The sequence below is a fragment of the Borostomias antarcticus genome (assembly GCF_949987555.1).
Source record: "Borostomias antarcticus genome assembly, chromosome: 5".
Lineage (NCBI taxonomy): Eukaryota > Metazoa > Chordata > Actinopteri > Stomiiformes > Stomiidae > Borostomias > Borostomias antarcticus.
Window position 1 is genome coordinate 30954603 of NC_140238.1, and position 8103 is coordinate 30962705.

The following is an 8103-nucleotide window of genomic DNA, read 5'->3' on the forward strand; positions in this document are numbered from 1 at the left end:
AAGATTTTGAAAGGTTGGTCTGCATTACTTACGGTTTGGAGGTAACAACTGAAGGCTCCCTGCATGTTTCACTGGTGTCATCGTCGTCATCATCTTCATCCTGTCTCTGTCCTCTCTGGTTCCTGAGCTGCTCTCAGACTCAGCTATGGAACTCAGAGAACCGTATGCAGAACTCTGGGCTGAGGTTGTGGTTCTCTGTGATGCAGTGGATCTAAGTGACTTGCTGTCAGATCTGTCGTGTTCACTCACTGTAGTGAACAAACACAAGAAGATCAGATTCATAAATAATGCAGTGTTGAGGTTTAAAACTTTAACATCACTTGGTGAAAAAGTTTTGTCAGCACTTTGAGATTTTCTCTCAATGAAAAGTACTTCATAAATATAATGAATTACTATTGTTATTATTATTATTGTCATGATTGTTATTATTGTTATTGTTATTGTTATTATTATTAATGTATAGCTAAAATGCTTGGAATCGGTACTTCCGGTCGCAGTAAGAGTATTTAAGAGTATTGTTCTAGCACTTTTACTTTAGCACTAGGTCAGGCTCTTAGATGCTTGTTGAGAAAGAGATGTCCTTGAGCTCTGGTGAGTAGTAGTAGGTCTACACTTGACTATACTACTGTACGTTAAATGCACTTATTATAAGTCGCTTTGGATAACAGCGTCTGCTAAATGACTGTAATGTAATGTACATACCCGTGAATTGCTTGCCACAATTACTCCACTCATTGTAGGAGCGGTCAGAAAATCACTATGCACTCGTTCTCAATGTCATCATTTGGCCTTTTATTAAAGGACCAACAGCAAATAAACAATAAACCCCCAAACTTCAAAACAAAAGCAGTCACAAAACTATTCCTATCATGCGGTTGAAAATTGTTTGCCCTTCTGCTCACCTGTCCATTGACCCTCAATGAAGGCACACCACACCTACAGTTAATGTCATCCAATCAGACATCAGCTCATAATCGTCATGACAAACAACAAAACCTCAATACAATGACATCCCAACACATGATCAGTATAATTCACAACACAAAATGCATGATGTCTCAACATATTCATAATCAGTAATCAAATAAGGAAATCATAGCTCATCAATAATGAAATCATATCAATAAGGAAAATCTGTGAGTGGCTTCATCACTTATCATAAGCCAGTGAATTGTTTGCCACAGTTACTTCACTCATAGTTTGTTTAAACATTTGAATTTGATCTGATTGAATAATTTTGTCCACCATTTTACACTCAACAACAATAGTCAACCATTTATTCTCTATTCACTTAACAACAAGTCAACCATTTATTCTCTATTCACTCAAGAAGTCAACCATTTATTCATTATTCACTCAACAAGTCAGCCATTTATTTTCCATTCACTCAACAACAATAGTCAACCATTTATTCTCCATTCACTCAACAATAGTCAACCATTTATTCTCCATTCACTCAACAACAAGTCAACCATTTATTCTCCATTCACTCAACAACAATAGTGAACCATTATTCTCCATTCAGTCAACAACAGTCAACCATTTATTCTACATTCACTCAACAATAGTCAACCATTTATTCTCCATTCACTCAAAAACAATAGTTAACCATTTATTCTCCATTCACTCAACAATAGTAAACCATTTATTCTCCATTCACTCAACAACAATAGTGCCAACAGGAAGGGCGAGGCTCTTAAATAGCAACGCGGCAACAGCTGCCAACAACAGTTCCCACCCAACAGTTCTGGGGTGAAATATTGTCCCCCATGTCCACCACAATACAATATGTTGTCCACCACTTTGAGTGATAGAAACATTATGAGGTAATGAATGTATTGTTTTGTCCAGGTGGGAGCTACACGTTGGTATGAGGAAATACATAATGAAAGATTTTCTACATCAGCATGACAGGGTTGGTCTGCGTTACTTACTGTTTGGAGGTAACAACTGAAGTCTCCCTGCATGTTTCACTGGTGTCATCGTCGTCATCATCTTCATCCTGTCTCTGTCCTCTCTGGTTCCTGAGCTGCTCTCGGATCTGTCGTCTTCACTCACTGTAGAGAACAAACACAAGAAGAACAAGAATTTTGTCCACCATTTTAAATGACAGAATTATGAGGTAATTAATATGTTGATTTGTAATGTCAAGGAGGGAGCTACATATTGGTGCTGGATAATGTTAGTCTGTTCCTCCCATCCCACATCCTCATTGTAATGTAAAAACTCTTTGAACATCTGGAAAAGCCTTATGATCCTCAAATTATAGACTGAGTTCTGAGTCAGGATGACAGGGTTGGTCTGCATTACTTACTGTTTGGAGGTAACCACTCATAGCTCCTTGCTTGTTTCACTGGTGTCATCATCGTCATCATCTTCATCCTGTCTGTGTCCTCTCTGGTTCCTGAGCTGCTCTCAGACTCAGCTATGGAACCCAGAGAACCGTATGCAGAACTCTGGGCTGAGGTTGTGGTTCTCTGTGATGCAGTGGATCTAAGTGACTTGCTGTCAGATCTGTCTTGTTCACTCACTGTAGTGAACAAACACAAGAAGATCAGATTCATTAATAATGCAGTGTTGAGGTTGAGATTTTCTCTCAATGAAAAGTACTTCATAAATATAATGAATTACTATTGTTATTATTATTATTATTATTATATTTATTCTTAATTTATAGCTAAAATGCTTGGAATCTGTACTTCCGGTCGCAGTAAGAGTATTTAAGAGTATTGTTTTAGCACTTTTACTTTAGCACTAGGTCAGGCTCTTACACTCTTAGCCCGAATTAGTTGACATTACTAGAAAATTGCGTGGAAACCCGTTGCCTTAAACCACTTTAGTTTTTACACAAGGCAAAACTAAACAGGTTAAGTTGTATTAACATATAACCTTAATTGGATGCAGTTGACATATCATGTGAGTTTAAGTTTAATAAACTAACTACTTTAAGTTAAACATACTACATAAACTTATTTATCATTACTTAGTCATTTGTTAATATAATTAATGTATTTTCTTCTAATTTAATTATACTTTTTTGATTTTGAAGATTGCATGAAATACATTATGCTTTAATAAAAAGAACAAATCAAACAATCCATTTAAATGTTACACAATATATTTTATTTGACAATTTGAATTTGACATTGCAACCATCTAAAACTTTGCCACACATGACACATGACACAAATGACACAGCTGCATGAAAACTGGCAAGCCTCGAAAATGTGTGTCTGTGTTTGTGTGAGGATGCGTGTGAACTGTGTGTGTGAACATACACTTCTATTCCACTGCTATTAAATGCATTCTGCAATTAAATCAAATCTGCAAAGGATTGCAACAATCTAAAACTTTTCCAGACAACAGATGTGAATGACACATACAGAGCTTCATTAAAACTGGCAAGCCTCTAAAAACGTATGTGTGTATGCGTGTGTGTTTGTGTGAACTGTGTGTGAACATACACTTCTTACTAATAAATGTATCTCTTTACTGTACTAACTCTACATCTACATTTCTGTACTCTACATCTTTGTGACCTGACCACTTCATACGTGTACTTATCTATAATCAAACTGTAATTGCGGCCAATCTCTTTACGTACTGTACTCTACATCTACATTCTGTACTCTACATCTTTGTGACCTGACCACTTCATATATACATGTACTTATCTATAATCAAACTGTAATTGCGGCCAATCTCTTTACGTACTGTACTCTACATCTACATTCTGTACTCTACATCTTTGTGACCTGACCACTTCATATATACATGTACTTATCTATAATCAAACTGACTGCGGTTGCACGGCGCGCCGCTGGAAAAACAAAACAAAAGCAGCCATGGCTTCTTACAGTAGACTTGACAGCATTTCTTTACATTGCAAGCTGGTTTTTCAATGTTTGTAACTTAGGTTTTAGTTCACTGTGGCCCAGCGTGAGGAGTACCTGTTGGATGAACTGGAATGTGAGCTTCATCGACTTGGGGTAGTTGAGATGCAGTGCGTATGCAAGTCCAAACAGAAGGCACATAGCTTTCGGCAGGTCTTCGATGTTGTCCACCACAACTGCTCCCTCAATGATGATCTTTACCGAGGCTGGACTGAGATGCAGGGATGAGTGCAGCACCTTCACGCTCAACGAGGAGGATTCCAATTTCCATGTGGCGGTATGAGTCATCATCATCAGAGTCCTTCATGAGAGCAAAATTATGAGATTTCTCATTAAATAACTATCAAGCAATATAGCCTAGTCATGGGACAGTCAGACAAATCACACAGAAATGAACTAGTTAGACAGATTATATGAGTGATAAGTGGAGCAACATCCTTATTCTGTGTGACTATGCTCAGAGTTTGCACACAGGGTTTATCAAAGACCGGAACTATCAATGTTGAAAATTCACGATTATGCCGTCATGGTCCTTTTAGATACTCTGAGAAAATAAGAGGTTACTTACAAAGCCAGCTTTGTAGAAGTCTGTGGTGTCCTCACCAAGGATAAGAGGAAGCCCTCTGAGCACCAGTGTCCGGATATCAGTTGGCCCTGTAGTCTTTTGGGGAGTAAAATGACCACATAAGTAAAATTGCTAGAATGACAGAAAATGAATGGTCTCTAAGAAAGCTGAACAACCAACCACAATTTTGATTGTATTGCACAACTTTTACAGTAGTACTTTCTGTGACGTTGTCATTATATAAGCTGTGAAAAACAATGCAAGTGCATAATGGGTATGGAGTGTGGACCAACCCTGGTCTGTTGTGTAAGCTCTGTCAACAGCTTCCCAACTTTCCCTCTCTTAGACTGGAATATCTCGACCAGACGAGGACTGTGCTGATCGATGCCTTCGTAGAACTCCTGCTTGAGGTTCTTGCCAGCAATCCTGTTGAACTCCATGTACACCTGAAAAATACACAAAAGGCAGAATCCACAATCCAGTATTACATTTAAAGACTAAAGAGAGCTGGAAAAAAACATGAACTTTTTGTATTTGAAATGTCTTTAGTCTATTAATTAGACTCCTTGTTCCATCCCCAACCAACTACAACTGACCAATATCCCGCTCACCTAAATTCAGAAAAGATGACAAAAGGATATCCAGACATCAAATAATGGCATCAAATAATGAAAACGATAAATGGATAAGGAAAAACATTTGAATCATCTCTCTCTTCAACATACCTGATCTTCTGTGAAAAGAGCAGGCCAGCGTTCCGCCATCTTGCTTATGGCAGGTCTAGACTCCACCACCTCTTTTCTTCTCAATGCAAAAGTCAGGTCCATCTTCACAAGAACCTGTAAAACAGAACATAAAAAACGCTTTAGCTCAACAACTCAGTAAAATTAACTCCATTGTAAAATGTTTCTTCTTTTTGAAAGTTACTACTATTGCATGCAACAAATCACTTATGTAATGTCAGGCTACAACTTAAACAAACACCATCGTGAATTTATATGAAAACGTTAGCTAGTCACACGCCCATGCATGCAACATGTGCTAGACAGAAGAGGCAGTTGGGTCTAGCTAACGTGTTTAGATAGCTAACTTTAAAAATGCAAAATGTTAGCTAGCCTCTTCTAATGACCAACTAATGATCCGGTCCTTTGAAATGTTCGCTAAATTATGCTTAAATGCAACAAATCCCTCACGTGCAACTTTAACAGACACTCATTTGAATCTGTACATTTACCATTTGAACAGAGGTTAGCTAGTGGCTGGCTAGCTAGCTAGCTAATGCCAGCCTGGCTAATGCACATGGTGGCATGCAACAACATGTTATAGTAAACTGAATCGACAGGGGAAAACTAATGCCAGCAACACTAAGCTAACTTTAGCACTGAAAAACATTAACCAACCTCTTCTAATGACCAACTAATGACCTGGTCCTTTGTTTGACAAGTTAGGTTATTAGCCAAGTTAATGTCAACTGCTTTAAGCTCAGATCATCCAACAAGACGCGGTAACCTTATAACATAGCATAAGCTAACGTTACTTGTTGTCATCGGAGCGGCCTTTTTTCTAATCAATTTCCCCAGAAAGATATGTATGTATTTACACACTCACCATTCCATTTGGTGTAAAAGTAAGCTAATGTCGTCGTTCAAAAGGCCACAGCTTTCTAGCGCAGCAGAAGCAGGTGGAGAGTGACTCTTCAGGGCTCGTGCTCTTGCCCCTCCCGCCCCTTACAGAAACTTAACATACTAAGTTATCTCTGCTTAACATGACCATTGCACTGCATATTTCAGCTGACTATTACAAACAACTAACTTGATTTAGTAATGAGAACTTTTTTTTACAAAACATGAAACAATAAGTAATGACCACTCAAAAGGTTAATTAAAATCAAATCCGGGTTTAGAGTGTAGATGCTTGTTGAGAAAGAGATGCACTTGAGCTCTGGTGAGTAGTAGTAGGTCTACACTTGACTATACTACTGTACGTTAAATGCACTTATTATAAGTCGCTTTGGATAACAGCATCTGCTAAATGACTGTAATGTAATGCACATACCAGTGAATTGCTTGCCACAATTACTCCACTCATTGTAGGAGCGGTCAGAAAATCACTGTGCACTCGTTCTCAATGTCATCATTTGGCCTTTTATTAAAGGACCAACAGCAAAAAAATAATAAACCCCCAAACTTCAAAACAAAAGGAGTCCCAAAACGATTCCTATCATGCGGTTGAAAATTGTTTGCCCTTCTGCTCACCTGTCCATTGACCCTCAATGAAGGCACACCACACCTACAGTTAATGTCATCCAATCAGACATCAGCTCATAATCGTCATGACAAACAACAAAACCTCAACACAATGACATCCCAACACATGATCAGTATAATTCACAACAGAAAATGCATGATGTCTCAACATATTCATAATCAGTAATCAAATAAGGAAATCATAGCTCATCAATAATGAAATCATATCAATAAGGAAAATCTGTGAGTGGCTTCATCACTCATCATAAGCCAGTGAATTGTTTGCCACAGTTACTTCACTCATAGTTTTTGTTTAAACATTTGAATTTGATCTGATGGAATAATTGTGTCCACCATTTTACACTCAACAACAATAGTCAACCATTTATTCTCTATTCACTTAACAAGTCAACCATTTATTCTCTATTCACTCAACAAGTCAACCATTTATTCTCTATTCACTCAACAAGTCAACCATTTATTTTCCATTCACTCAACAACACTAGTCAACCATTTATTCTCCCTTCACTCAACAATAGTCAACCATTTATTCTCCATTCACTCAACAATAATCAACCATTTATTCTCCATTCACTCAATAACAAGTCACCCATTTATTCTCCATTCACTCAACAACAATAGTTAACCATTATTCTCCATTCACTCAACAATAGTCAACCATTTATTCTCCATTCACTCAAAAACAATAGTTAACCATTTATTCTCCATTCACTCAACAATAGTCAACCATTTATTCTCCATTCACTCAACAACAATAGTGCCAACAGGAAGGGCGAGGCTCTTAAATAGCAACGCGGCAACAGCTGCCAACAACAGTTCCCACCCAACAGTTCTGGGGTGAAATATTGTCCCCCATGTCCACCACAATACAATATGTTGTCCACCACTTTGAGTGATAGAAACATTATGAGGTAATGAAAGTATTGTTTTGTCCAGGTGGGAGCTACACATTGGTATGAGGAAATACATAATGAAAGATTTTCTAAATCAGGATGACAGGGTTGGTCTGCGTTACTTACTGGTTGGAGGTAACAACTCAATGCTCCTTGCTTGTTTCACTGGTGTCATCGTCGTCATCATCTTCATCCTGTCTCTGTCCTCTCTGGTTCCTGAGCTGCTCTCAGACTCAGCTATGGAACTCAGAGAACCGTATGCAGAACTCTGGGCTGAGGTTGTGGTTCTCTGTGATGCAGTGGATCTAAGTGACTTGCTGTCAGATCTGTCGTGTTCACTCACTGTAGTGAACAAACACAAGAAGATCAGATTCATTAATAATGCAGTGTTGAGGTTAACAACTTTAACATCACTTGGTGAAAAGGTTTTGTCAGCACTGAGATTTTCTCTAAATGAAAAGTACTTCATAAATATAATGAATTAT